Raw genomic sequence first — 14,147 nt, forward strand, 5'->3', positions numbered from 1 at the left:
CTAACTTTATTTTTTGTAAACATATAGGGTTTTTTCTTCTTAAAAATTTTGGGATACAATTTCTTCTAATAGATCAAAATATACCCTGAATCTAGCACAGGGCTTTGTTCTAGTCTTCAGCCTGAGCAAATTCTCTTCACTTTCTTTCTTTTTCCAACCAACTTGTAGTACCAATTCCTTTTTTAGAATTTTTATTATTTTCATCTTTATGGTCATATTCCATTCCTTCATCGTGTTTACCCTTATTTTTGTGTATATATATGTTTTTCTTTCCTCATAATTTTGGGAGGTAGTTTATTTTAAAAGACCAGAATATACCCAAAATCAAGTGAGTGGCTCTGTTCTATTCACTGGTCTAATATATATATCTTTTTAATTAAAAAAAATTTTTTTTTAATGTCTTTTTACCTCCTTCTCTCCCCAATTTGGAGTTTCCTCAGATTCGACTAGCATACATTTCTCTGGGGTCTTTGCCACCCTTTTACTATTTTATTCTCTCATCTATATATTCTTATCTGGATAAAATGACTAGGCAGAAAAACTCACCACAAAAAACAAAAACAACAACAACAAAAAAAAAAAAAAAAACAAGAGACAGTATGGAAGGCTAGGGACCTAATCAATACAGACATTGGTAAGATGTCAGATCTGGAGCTCAGAATGATGATTCTCAAGGTGCAAGCTGGGCTTGAAAAAGGCATGTAAGATAGTAGAGAAACTCTGGAGAAATAAAAGCCATTTCTGGAGAAATGAAAGAACTAAACCTAACCAAGTTGAAATAAAAGCTATTAATAAGGTACAATAAAAAATGGTGGCTCTTACTGCTAGGATAAATGAGGAAGAAGAGATAACCAGTGATTTAGAAGAACAAATGATAGAGAATAAAGAAGCTGAGCAAAAGAGAGACAAACAGCTACTGGACCAGAAGAAGAGAATTCGAGAGATAGGTGATACCATAAGATGAAACAATATTAGAATAATTGCGATTCCAGAAGAAGAAGGAAAGATAGGGGTGGAAGGTATATTGGAGCAAATTATAGTACAGAATGTCCCTCATATGGCAAAGGGAACAAGCATCAAAATCCAGGAGGCACAGAGAACCTCCCTCAAAATCAATAAAAATAGGTCCACATCACTTCATCTAATAGTAAAACATACAAGTCTTAGTGACAAAGAGAAAATCCTGAAAGCACAGGACAAGAAGCCTGTAACATATAATATTAAAAATATTAGATTGGCAGCAGACTTATCCACAGAGAACTGGCAAGCCAGAAAGAACTGGCATGATATATTCAGAGCACTAAATGAGAAAAACATGCAGCCAAGAATACTGTATCCAACTAGGCTGTCATTGAAAATAGGAGAGATAAAAAGATTCCAGGACAAACAAAAATGAAAAGAATTTGGAAACACCAAACCAGCCCTACAGGAAATATTGAAAGGGGTCCTCTAAGCAAGGAGAGAGCCTAAACATAGTAGATCAGAAAGGAACAGAGACAATATACAGTAACAGTCACCTTACAGGCAATACAATGGTCTTTCAATACTTATCCTGAATGTAAATGGCTAAATGCCCCAATCAAAAGACACAGGGTATCAGAATGGATAAAAAAACAAAACCCATCAATATGACAACTACAAGAAACTCATTTTAGAGACAAAGGCACCTCCATATTGAAAGTGAGGGGGTGGAAAACAATTTACCATGCTAATGGACATCAAAAGAAAGCTGGGGTGGTAATCCTTATATTAGATCAATTAGATTTTAAGCCAAAGACTACAATAAGAGATGAGGAAGCACTATATCATACATAAATGGTCTGTTCAATAAGAAGATCTAACAATTTTAAATATCTATGCCCCTAACATGGGAGCAGCCAACTATATAAACAAATTAATAACAAAATCAAGGAAACATATTGATAATATACAATAATAATAGGGGACATTCACACCCCCCACCCAACTGAAATGGACAGATCATCCAAGTAAAAGATCCACAAGGAAATAAGGCCCTTCAATGACATAGTGGACCAGGTGGGCATCCCAGATATATCCAGAACATTCCATCTCAAAGCAACAGAATATACATTCTTCTCTAGTGCACATGGAACACTGTCCAGAATAGATCACATCCTGGGTCACAAATCAGGTCTCAACCAGTCCCAAAAGATTGGGATCCTTCCCTGCATATTTTCAGACAACAATGCTCTGAAAATAGAACTCAATCACAAGAGGAAGGTTGGAAAGAACCCAAATATATGGAGGCAAAAGAGCATTCTACTAAAGAATGAATGGGTCAACCAGGAGATTAAAGCAGAATTGAAAAAATTCATGGAAACAAATAATAATGAAAACACAACTGTTCAAAATCTTTGGGACACAGCAAAGGTGGTCCTAAGAGGAAAGTAAATAGCAATACAAGACTTTCTCAAGAAACAAGAAAGGTCTCAAGTACACAACCTAACCCTACACCTAAAGGAGCTGGAGAAAAAACAACAAAGAAAGCTTAAACCCAGCAAAAGTAGAGAAATCATAAAAATCAGAGCAGACATCAATGAAATAGAAATTAAAAAACCAGTAGAACACAATAACGAAACTAGGAGCTGGTTCTTTGAAAGAAATAAGGTTGATAAACCCCTGGCCAGATTTATCAAAAAGAAGAGAAAGAACCCAAATTAATAAAATCATGAATGAAAGAGGAGAGATCACAACCAACACCAAAGAAATACAGACAATTATAAGAACATACTATGAGCAACTCTACGCCAACAAATTTGACAATCTGGAAGAAATGGATGCATTCCTAGAGACATATAAACTACCACAACTGAACCAGGAAGAAATAGAAAACCTGAACAGACCCATGACTAGTAAGGAGATTGAAACAGTCATCAAAAATCTCCAAACAAACAAACAAACAAACAAACAAAATAAAATAAAATAAAAATAAAAATAAATCTCCAAACAAAAGCCCAGGGTCAGACAGCTTCCCAGGGGAATTCTACAAACATTTAAAGAAGAATTAATTCCTATTCTCCTGAAACTGTTAAAAAAAAATAGGAATGTAAGGAAAACTTCCAAACTCATTTTATGAGGCCAACATCACCTTGATCCCAAAACCAGACAAGGATCCTATCAAAAAAGAGAATTACAGACCAATATCCTTGATGAACACAGTTGTGAAAATTATCACCAAAATACTAGACAATAGGATCCAACAGTACATTAAAAGGGTTATTCACCACAACCAAGTGGGATTTTTTTCAGGGCTGCAATTCTGGTTCAACATCCGCAAATCAATGTGATACAACACATTAATAAAAGAAAGAACAAGAACCATATGATACTCTCAATAGATGCTGAAAAAGCGTTTGACAAAGTACAGCATCCCTTCCTGATCAAAACTCTTCAAAGTGTAGGGATAGAGGGCACATACCTCAATATTATCAAACACATCTATGAAAAACCCACCACAAATATCATTCTTAATGGAGAAAAACTGAAAGCTCTTCCGCTAAGGTCAGGAACACGGCAGGGATGTCCATTATCACCACTGCTATTCAGCATAGTACTAGAAGTCCTAGCCTCAGCAATCAGACAACAAAAAAGAAATTGAAGGCATCCAAATTGGCAAAGAAGAACCCAAACTATCACTCTTCGTATATGATATGATACTATATGTGGAAAACCCAAAAGACTCCACTCCAAAACTGCTAGAACTTGTACAGGAATTCAGTAAAGTGTCAGGATATAAAATCAATGCACAGAAATCAGTTGCATTTCTTTACACCAACAACAGGACAGAAGAAAGAGAAATTAATCAATCAATCCCATTTACAATTGCACCCAAAACCATCAGATACCTAGGAATAAACCTAACCAAAGAGGCTCAGAATCTATACTCAGAAAACTATAAAGTACTCATGAAAGAAATTGAGGAAGACACAAAGAAATGGAAAAATGTTCCATGATCCTGGATTGGAAGAACAAATATTGTGAAAATGTCTATGCTACCTAAAGCAATCTACACATTTAATGCAATCCCAACCAAAATCCCACCCATTTTTTTCAAAGAAATAGAACAAATAAACCTAAAATTTATATGGAACCAGAAAAGGCCTCAAATAGCCAAAGGAATACTGAAAAAGAAAGCCAAAGTTGGTGACATCACAATTCTGGACTTCAAGCTCTATTACAAAGCTGTCATCATCAAGACAGCATGGTACTGGCACAAGAACAGACACATAGATCAATGGAACAGAATAGAGAGCCCAGAAATAGACCCTCAACTCTATGGTCAGCTAATCTTCAACAAAGCAGGAAAGAATATCCAATGTAAAAAAGACAGCCTCATCAATAAATAGTGCTGGGAAAATTGGACAGCCACATGCACTAATGGTAAGACATCCTATGCTCATGAATTATAATTAATATTTTTAAAATATCCATACAACCCAAACTCATCTATAGATTTAATGAAGTCCCCATTGAAATACCAATGGTATTCTTCCTAGACATAGAAAAATAATCCTAATAGGTGGCTGTCATTTGTGTAAGTATAAAGAATAAATGAGCATTTTGCGATGGGGTAGGGAGGGAATATCAGTGTCTCCATCCATGAAGAAAGCCACGATGTTTAAGTTCAATCTCTGTACCACCCGTGTCATGGATTCTTATTGCTCACCATCTCCCTACGCCTTTATTTCTGGAGTAAATAATATTTGTGTCATTTGATTACTTATTACTGTCTGAATTCTAAATACACTCAAAATGCAATCAAGGCCAAAAGTTAGAAAGGATTAACCCCTTTACATTCTAGAGTGATTGCTATATTTATCTTTCAAAATCCAATGTAGCTTCACCCCACAATTTCATCATGGGAAAAAGTAGAAATGATACTGGATACATTACCAGAAAATTGTCAGCATGTAGTTGTTACTAATCATGAATCATTTCTTCTCTTATAAAATAAAAATTTGGAGTACGTCAGCATTACTTTGATACCCAAGCCACATAAGGGCACCACAAGAAAAGCGAACTACAATTCAATATCCCTGATGAATACGGATGCAAAAATTCTCAACAAAATACTAGCAAACCAAACTCTGCAACGCATTAAAAGGATCATACGATGAGCAAGGAGATTTCATCCCTGGGATGCAAGCATAGTTCCACATACACAAATCAGTGAATGGGATACAGCACATTAATAGAATAAAAGATAAACTGTAGTTGATGAACAGATAGGTAAATTGTAGTCTGTTCTTGTAACAAATCACTACATAAGAGAACTCATTTGTAGAATGAGAACATTCCAACCAGGAGAGCAATAATATCCATATGGTTTTCTTCTCTGGCCGCTACCAATCTGTTCGTTCAGATAGGGAGTGCAGAGGAGGATTCTCTTCTAAATCTTCACCACCATCTCTCAAGAACCAAAGAACTGAATTTGCCCAGAGTGCACTCATTCTCTTATTAAAACAGTTGTTCTAACTTCCAAAGACTCTAAGAACTCCACCTACTCCAAAATGCCAGATGGAAAAGAGAAGCTAAACTGCCTCTCCATCATCCTTGATCTTCTCATGCTTACCCACTGGAAGGGCATGGGGCTCTGACTTCTAACCAGTATCATTTTCTGTCAGGATTAACTTTGGCTGCAATTTTCTCTCTCTCTCTCTCTCTCTCTCTCTCTCTCTCTCTCACACACTCTCTCACACACACACACACACACACACACACACACACACACACACACACACGCAAGGACCCTATAAGTTCCAAGACCCCAAGTCCTTCCAGCTTACTCTTCTGCCACGCAACCTGAAAGAGCTCTTCAAGCTTTGGCTGTCATTTTGAATTCCACCAACCAGAAGAGAGAAATGGAAATGAAGGGAGAACTTCTTTTTAAGAGGTTTCCCAGCCGTCTCGGACAACCCCTCTGTTCACCTCCCACTGACTGCACTCAGTGCAGTCACACGGCCATGGTTTGCTCCAAGGGAAGTTACAGAAACCCTTTAGCTGCATGGCGGTCCTCCCAGCTTCAATTCTGGGTTCTTACCACAAAGAAGGGTAGAATGGACCTTAGGAATCTCTACTACCTCCATTCCAGAAAGTAAGTTTCCATGCTTATCAGTAGACGCCAGCAATAGTTTTTGCAGCTCTGTGTTTTCGTCTTCCAGGGTGTGAAAGAAGAAAAACGGAGGTCTGCTTTGCCACTGTGTAAGCCACAGCTCAGCTAGCTCAGGTGCCCAGTTACACCTGGACCTGGCAAGACCATTACAGAACCTCGACTCAGCTTCCCGTGCTGGCCATGGTGACCTTGGGCTGTGTGCACTAAAGACAGTTTTTGATGATCGTGTTTTCTGATATTAAATAGGAATATTACTTGTACTTCTCTTGAGCAACTTTTACAGACACTTGGCTCCAAAAGGGGGAACCTCCTTCAGGATAAAGCGTTACTAAGAATTCTGCGTTTCATTCACCTCTCTTGCTAGAGGAGTACCTACCGATCCCTGATTTTGTTTTCTCATTTTATTACTTGTTTTACTCTGAATGCATCATTGTAAGTTACCATATGGCTTATTTGTAACAAAGTGAAATACACACAAGTTATTACCATATGTCAAGTTTAAATATTTTGGGGAGACACAAAATTAGAAAGGAAGAGCTTCTGAAACGCGAAGCCAAAAGCATGAGTCATCTCTGAAGCAGGCAGCCAGGAGAAACAGGTGGCTGGATATTATCATCAGCGGGAAAGATTGCCACTTGTGGGACAGGATGAAAGTGGATGTAGGTCAGGCCAGCGTCTCAGTACGGGGCCATTGTTGTTCCACTTGAGCAGTGCCTGGCACCGCCGCCAAACCAGCTGGGCCAGGTCATGAAAGGCCCTGGAAGCCATAAAGAGGTGTGACTTTATCCTTAGAAAAGAGGAGTCATTGAAGAGTTTTCAGAGGGAGAGGGGGAAGATCATGTTCATTTTAGAAAAGCAGTGCTGGTGGCAGAGTGAGGCGCGAGGGACGAAGCACCCATGCAGTACTCAAGCAGAAATAATGCCAAGGGTTCAGTGGAAAAGACAAGGCAAGTCAAAAGGCATTTCTTGAAAAAGGAATTGGAATAAAGGAACCCCGCAAGCCAACTGCATAACATTCAGGGTGCGGTGTGCGTGAATGAAGCCAAGCGAAAAGTGGAGGGCTATGTTGAGGCTTAGTATTAAACGGAGAGGATTCAGGGAAAAGCAGGGTGGGGATGATGCGGATGCTGCCTGCTAAGAACATTTAAAATTCTTGTAGCATTCCCAAGCTCAGATGTCAACGAGGCAGATTTTTTTTAATTTTTAATTTTTTATAAACCTATATTTTTATCCCCCGGGGTACAGGTCTGTGAATCGCCGGGTTTACACACTTCACAGCACTCACCAAAGCACATACCCTCCCCAACAAGGCAGATTTGGGCAGTCTGGGCTGTCTGGGCTGCTTTGGGCTAGATTCCAGGGAGATTAGCAAAGAGTGATTAGCCAGACAGGAAGAGGGAAATGGGCTCCTTCGGGAACATATGGGGAACTGGAGCAACTGTGTGGCCTAAGCACTTTGGGTAGGCAAAGGCAGATCACAGGCAGCTGGAAAAATGTTGGGTGAGGGATTATGCATCAGACATATACAGGACAATGGTCTGGGTTGAGGTTACAAAGAAGAGAAGAGATGGCCTCTAAGTGCAGTCACCAACGAGCATTTCAACAAATTATGGTACCGCGTGGTAAGTCCTGTAACAGTTATCTTCAAGGGACTGCTGAGGGACAAGGGAGTGTCCCACTGTCTGAGAAGGAAGAGGGGACGAGGTCTGGGGATACTTTGGGCAGGGGGAAAGCTTGAGCTAGGTCCCGATGCAGGAGTCAGGGAGGAAGAACATTCCTCCTGCAGAAGTGAGAACACTTACAAAATAACTAAAGTACCAGAGAGCACAGCGGTCGTAGAGAACAGAAAGGAGCTTCTGTGGAGGGAACTCGGGTTGGGAAGAGGCAAACAATGAAGCCGGATGTCAGAAAGGCAGGTGGGGACTAGACTGGGAAGGCCTGCTGCCTTGTCCTGCCGAACACATGCCCCAAAGACATCTAAGGAGGTCTTAGCCTGGATTGTTCCAATACAGCACATACAAACCAACCCAAAACAGATTAGGTAAAACGGAGTCTATGAGGAAGAACCAAGGATTCTTTCCTTCTCCCCCTTTCTTGTGGGGTACGTGGGCTGTGTGCATGCTGCACTTTTATCCCTGCAGGTTCATTCGCTCTAGTTCTCCCACGGCATCAACGTGTGTGCCATTTGGAGTTTCCGTGATGCCAATTAGGACTGTAATTCTACATGATTTCTATGCCCTACTTCTCAGTTCTTTTGGGCTCAGAATCTCAGTCTCTGATCGTCTGGGACATAATTTTAGTGGGTCTAATACTTGTACAATCCTGATTCACAGATCTCACTTAGGGACCCTGGGGAGCACCCCTAAAGGGGGCATGAATGAGGAATGCACCCCATATGTATCTACATAATGACAATGTGCCAGGGGTATTCAATATGCCCTAGGGGAGGGAAAAAAATGGCACATCTTCTTGGAATGCAAATTTCCTCTTTAATTCAACAAAGATTTACTGAATTATTGTTTGCTAGGCATTGGTCCAGGCTGTAGAAATACAGCAAAGACAAAACAGTCTCACATCTCAAGGAAAATACATTCTAATTAGGAAGACAAAAATCCACATCACATAAAAATAAGTGTATTATTGGGGGCACCTGGGTGGCTCAGTCAGTTCAGTGTCTGCCTTTGGCTCAGGTCATGATTGCAGGGTCCTGGAATGGAGCCCCACATTGCACTCCCTTCTCAGTGGGGAATCTGTTTCTCCTTCACTCTGCCTCTCCCCTCCACTTGTTCTCTCAAATAAAATCTTTAAAAATGGGGCGCCTGGGTGGCTCAGTGGGTTAAGCCGCTGCCTTCAGCTCAGGTCATGATCTCAGGATCCTGGGATCGAGTCCCGCATTGGGCTCTCTGCTCAGCAGGGAGCCTGCTTCCTCCTCTCTCTCTGCCTGCCTCTCTGTCTACTGTGATCTCTGTCAAATAAACAAATAAAATCTTTAAAAAAAAATGTAATGTAAAGCAGGATAAGGGGGAGTGAAAAAAAAAAAAAAGACAAGCTGAAACAAGTTAAAGTTTCATTTTTGCTTTCATAATATCTGGAGGTGGTAAGTCCAACACCGGAAGGATACCTCATGGTGTCAGGAACTCACATTCCTTTGGGGATGGGTCTGCCATGTATGCCTACCTGGTTGGCTGCTGGAACTCCAACCATGACCTACAATTTCATCTAAAAAGAGAAGGCCACCTAACCCATTTCATACTACCCATATGCTACTTCCTTTTATATTTCACTGGTTAATCGATTACCTAGGTCCAAGAAAAGCTGGGAAGTGGGTTTTATCTTATGCAGCCATGTGCCTAGGAAAATGAGTGATGTAATTATTATAAAAGAAGGGAAGTGTGAATATTGGTGGAAACTAGTGTCTGTTATAAGGTCAGTAAGAACACAAAGGGGACAAAGAGGTCATGTACGATGGTTATGGGACAGTCTCTCTGGTAACATTTGACAGAGCCTGGGAAAGAGGGCAAACATGTTCCTAGATGAGGGAAGAACAGGTCGAATTCTGGGCAGACCCTCCTGCTCAATGCATGGAAAGGATAGCCGAAGAGGAGGCTGGTTGGCTCTCCAAAAAGACCAGAGTAACTTACTGATCAAGCAAGACCACTGCTTACTTACCACAGTAAGAAATATCATCTAGATAGTCCTAGAGTCCCAGAAGAGAGAAGAGAGTGCATTTACAGGGCTTTAGGGTCTGGGCTTGAATAGTTTTATGAAGGTTTCAATGTGGGGACTTAATTGGGTTTGGACAACATTAGTGATGTAACAGTTCATGAGTGGTAGACACAGCTAGGCAAGGACTTCTGAGCAAGTCTGACACACCAACGGTTCTTTGATAAGCACCCTGTGGAGTAGTTTTTCCAGAGAGGGCCATTTACACAGATGAGCCCTCGGCTGTCCTGAGAAGGGTCTGGCTGAGCAGCCCATTGTCGGTGTCAGACGAACACAGAGATTCGTGAAACAAACAAAAAAGTTACTTACTGGTTTACAGCCTTATCTTCCTGGCAAGAATTTCCTGGTGCAAAGAATAAGGTCATGTTGAGGAGGGTTTTGTTAGGTCACTCACAGCTGAAACGCAGAGACAGGCACAGCCATTCTCCATGTGGACAGGAGATGGCTCCTGGGGGCTGGTGGGCCACAGGCAGGACTTAATTTGGATTTCCTTCAAGATGGAGGATCGTGGACAGAGTAGTAAGTAAATGATCACCTTCGCTGCTGCATTCATTTGCTGGGGCTGTCGTAACGAAGCAGCACACGCTGGATAGCTTACACAGAAATTTGTTGTGGCACAGATCTGGGGCTGAAGTCTGTGATCAAGGTGTTGGCAGGGCTGGCTCTCTCAGAAGGCCAGGGAGGAGGAGAACAGGACCCAGGCCGCTCTCGCTGGCCGAGAGGACCATCTTTACCCACCGGTCTCTTCATGTTCCCTCTGTGAAAGAACCTCAATATTCCCTTCTTCTATGGACACTGGTCATAATGAATTAAAGCCCCCTGAAGGGCCTCATTTAAGCTTGCCTATCTCTGTTAAGACCCTACCTCCAAATAAGGTCCTATTCTGAGATTCTGAGGGTTAGGGTTTTACTGTATGAATTTTGAAGACAATTCAAATATAGTGAATAGAAATGTGAGAGGCAAGAATATTAACAGGGAGACTACATGAAGGCTCTCACAGTGGCATAGGTAAGAGGGGGGCATCTTAGATAAGGATGGTCAAAGAGGTAGAGAGGGCATGGGCTCTGGGTGTGTTTTGATGGTGAGGTCAGTAGAGGTTACTGATAGATTGCATGCAGATGGGGAAGAAGAATCAAGCAGGACTGTAAGGATTTAGCCAGTGAGAAATTAAAACTGGTACTTACTGTGCTCCTTCCTGCCTCAGGACCTTTGCACTTATTTTTCCCTCAGCCTGAAATCCCATCCTCTTAGATCTTTTAATTCCAATTGTAACTTAAAGTCCTCCTCCTTGGGGAGGCATTCCATGGCCTGTGCCATGTAAAGGTGTCATGTCACCACTAATCGCATCACGTTATCTTAGCTCACTGCTTGCCCTTATAACTCCTTGACATGCGATTATCCATCTCTTACCACAGACATGGAAGGTAACACCAAGACAGGGATCTCATTTGCCTTGGTCATGGCTGTATTACCAGGTCCCACAACAGAGCCTTGGACACAAGCATTCGGTCGCTGGTGGAGTGAAGGAAGGGAGCCCTAGAGCCAACAGTGAGCAACAGAGACATGCGGAGTAACTTTGTTTCTAGTGTGGAGGACTGGGTAGATAACAGAGGAGACAGAAACCCACATCAACCTGCCTTTCAGGGAGACTTGTTTGCTGCTAGAACCCCAGGGTTGAGGGTGGGTTTCAGAGCTGGTTGGATTCAACAGCTACCCAGCCTGTGATGCTTTGTTATGGCAGCCCCAGCAAACAAAGGCAGCGGCCAACGTGATCCTTTTGTTACTCCTCTGTCCAAGAACCTCCCATCTCGGAGTAAAATCCAAATTAAGTCCTTATCTATTTCTCTGCTGGGGGTCAGCACCATCCTAAAACTGACTTTCCATGAGACAGCAAAGTGGCTATGGAGCTGCAAGTGTCAGCCCAGTCGAGTAACTCAGTGGAGAGAGAGAGGAGCAGCTCTTCTGGTAACTTCTTTAGCACAGTGGACAGGATTGTTTTCCAGGATACCCCAATGGTCTTTGGGTCTCAGAAACCCTTAGAGGTTCATCCCTAAACCAATTTTTGTAGGAACACAAGTAGGCTACTTATAATAGACTGATGGTATAAGAAACCATTAGACAAAGCTTTAAAAAAAAAAAAAAAAAAAGATCTATTGATATTTACTCTTTTGGAAATTAAAACAAGAAATTTAAAAATATTTTATCCCTTTAAAAACACTTTAAAACCCATTGCATTTTAACAGTATTTTCGCGAAAAAAAAAAAAAAAAAAAAAAAGAAAAGAAAAGGACCTCCAAATGTAAATTTAATAAGAAGAGTGGCCAGTTACAGATGGTCTTGCAAGTCTCTCTACTGTTAGCTTAATTGAATACAGCTGGATTCCCTGCGTTCACTCTGTTGCCATGTTTTCTTGGTGGAGGCAAACAGAGACTGCAGCCTTCATCAGATATGTAATGGGAAGAAAGGAGTGTATTAGCTTTTATAGAGAAGAAAGAATACACACATTAGAGTAAAACTGCAACTGGTAATTTCTGAGAGGTTATTAGCATCATGGAACTTAATATAGGAAAGTTTTGTATCCACACGTTTCCCTTATACTTTGGAAGAACCTCTTACCCATGCAAGGATTTGGACATGAAGCAGTGGCTTACAGATTATTGGTTCACTTATTTTTGCATATCTTCTAAAATATTGACATACAATATGGAAAGTCACGATGGTTATTACCGCAAAGTTTTATAAGAGTCTGAAGTATTGAGAACGGGTCAGATTCCTAGGAGCAAATTTAAGCTTTCCAAAATTATCATTTTCATTTGAAAGCTCAAGTTTTATTACCAGCAATACTACCCATTGTTTTCCTTGAAGTGACATTTTGTTCATTTTTGAGAAAATATGCCAGAATAACCATGATTTGTTATTCTTTCAAGTAAAAAGGATGTTTCTTAAAAAAAGAAAAAGAAAAACAAAAAAGGTAGCTATTTCAGTCTGAAAAATCAAAGTTTTCCTCCAGGGAACTACTGTACTCAGTGAAATCATGCATGCTTCACAGATACTCCCTTTTTACTCACACACAATGTTAATGGGTAAGGATTTAATAAGCCTGGGGTTTTATTGTTGCTTCATCAAGGATATTAGCTGAAATGAGGGTGTTTTTGCCGCAAGTATGTGGAGATGAACATGTGGGCGCGTGGTATTTTGGCTCTGATGCATGCTAGGGTGCTAGTGGAGTTACCCAAGGTCATCACTGAAAATTCGACACAGTAAGAAAGGCAAGTCACAGTTCACTGCCATTAAGAAACATTTCACCTTGGGGCAACCTTCAGGGGCTCAAGGTCCACACTTCAGACACCATTGCCCGATGGCCCACCCCAGAGCCCGGATTAAAGCCAACTTCCCCCAAACAGGACCTTGGTTGGGGGAGGGATGGACATCTGACTCCAATGAAAACCTTCAATCAGGTCAAGAGGCGAAAAGGACCATAGATGCACTAACATCCACTAACAAGCACAGGAGAAGAGCTAGAACACTTTTACAACTCTAACCTCTAGGCAAGACAGTGGGATTTGAACAGCACTGAAAGAGACATCCAGATTTCATTCTACGTACATATATATATTTAAAGTATTATTTAGGTCTTTTGGAACAAGGATGCCTGTTTTAGTTTTACAAGTAAAAAATAAAGGCTTGCATGGTAGCTGACCAACAGAGGCAGAGTACTGGGCTATATAATTTTAGGTTGTTGTTGAATTGAAGGCGTTCTTGTTTGGGATCTTTCCAGCACTCACACTGAGACAAGTGCTTCTGTTTGTTTCTAATGGCATCACAACCAAATCAGCACCCTGTTAGCACCTGGACCGTCAACTTACACACTTGATCAGGTTATAGCTTTGATGACACGCCACACCTGAGTTCATGTACGTTCCTCAAGGGCCTCAGGGACACCGTGAAATCTCGTAGTATTCAGGATGAATATTCTGTAGTTTGTACAGAACATGACTATTTACTCAACTCTGCTGTCAGATTATTCTGTGGAGATTCCAAGATCTCTTGAGAATATATACTTTAGGAGGACTGTTCTAGGATCATCCAAATAAGACCTCCTCCATCTGAATATTGTAGAAGTATTATCATCTGTTTTTTCTACTATGTCCATGTTTTTAAATTTTTTGTTGATATTTAAGACTTTTAATAAAATTTTTTATTTTTTATAAACATATATTTTTATCCCCAGGGGTACAGGTCTGTGAATCACCAGGTTTACACACTTCACAGCACTCACCAAATCACATACC

The sequence above is a fragment of the Mustela nigripes genome, chromosome 18 (genome assembly GCF_022355385.1).
Source record: "Mustela nigripes isolate SB6536 chromosome 18, MUSNIG.SB6536, whole genome shotgun sequence".
NCBI lineage: Eukaryota > Metazoa > Chordata > Mammalia > Carnivora > Mustelidae > Mustela > Mustela nigripes.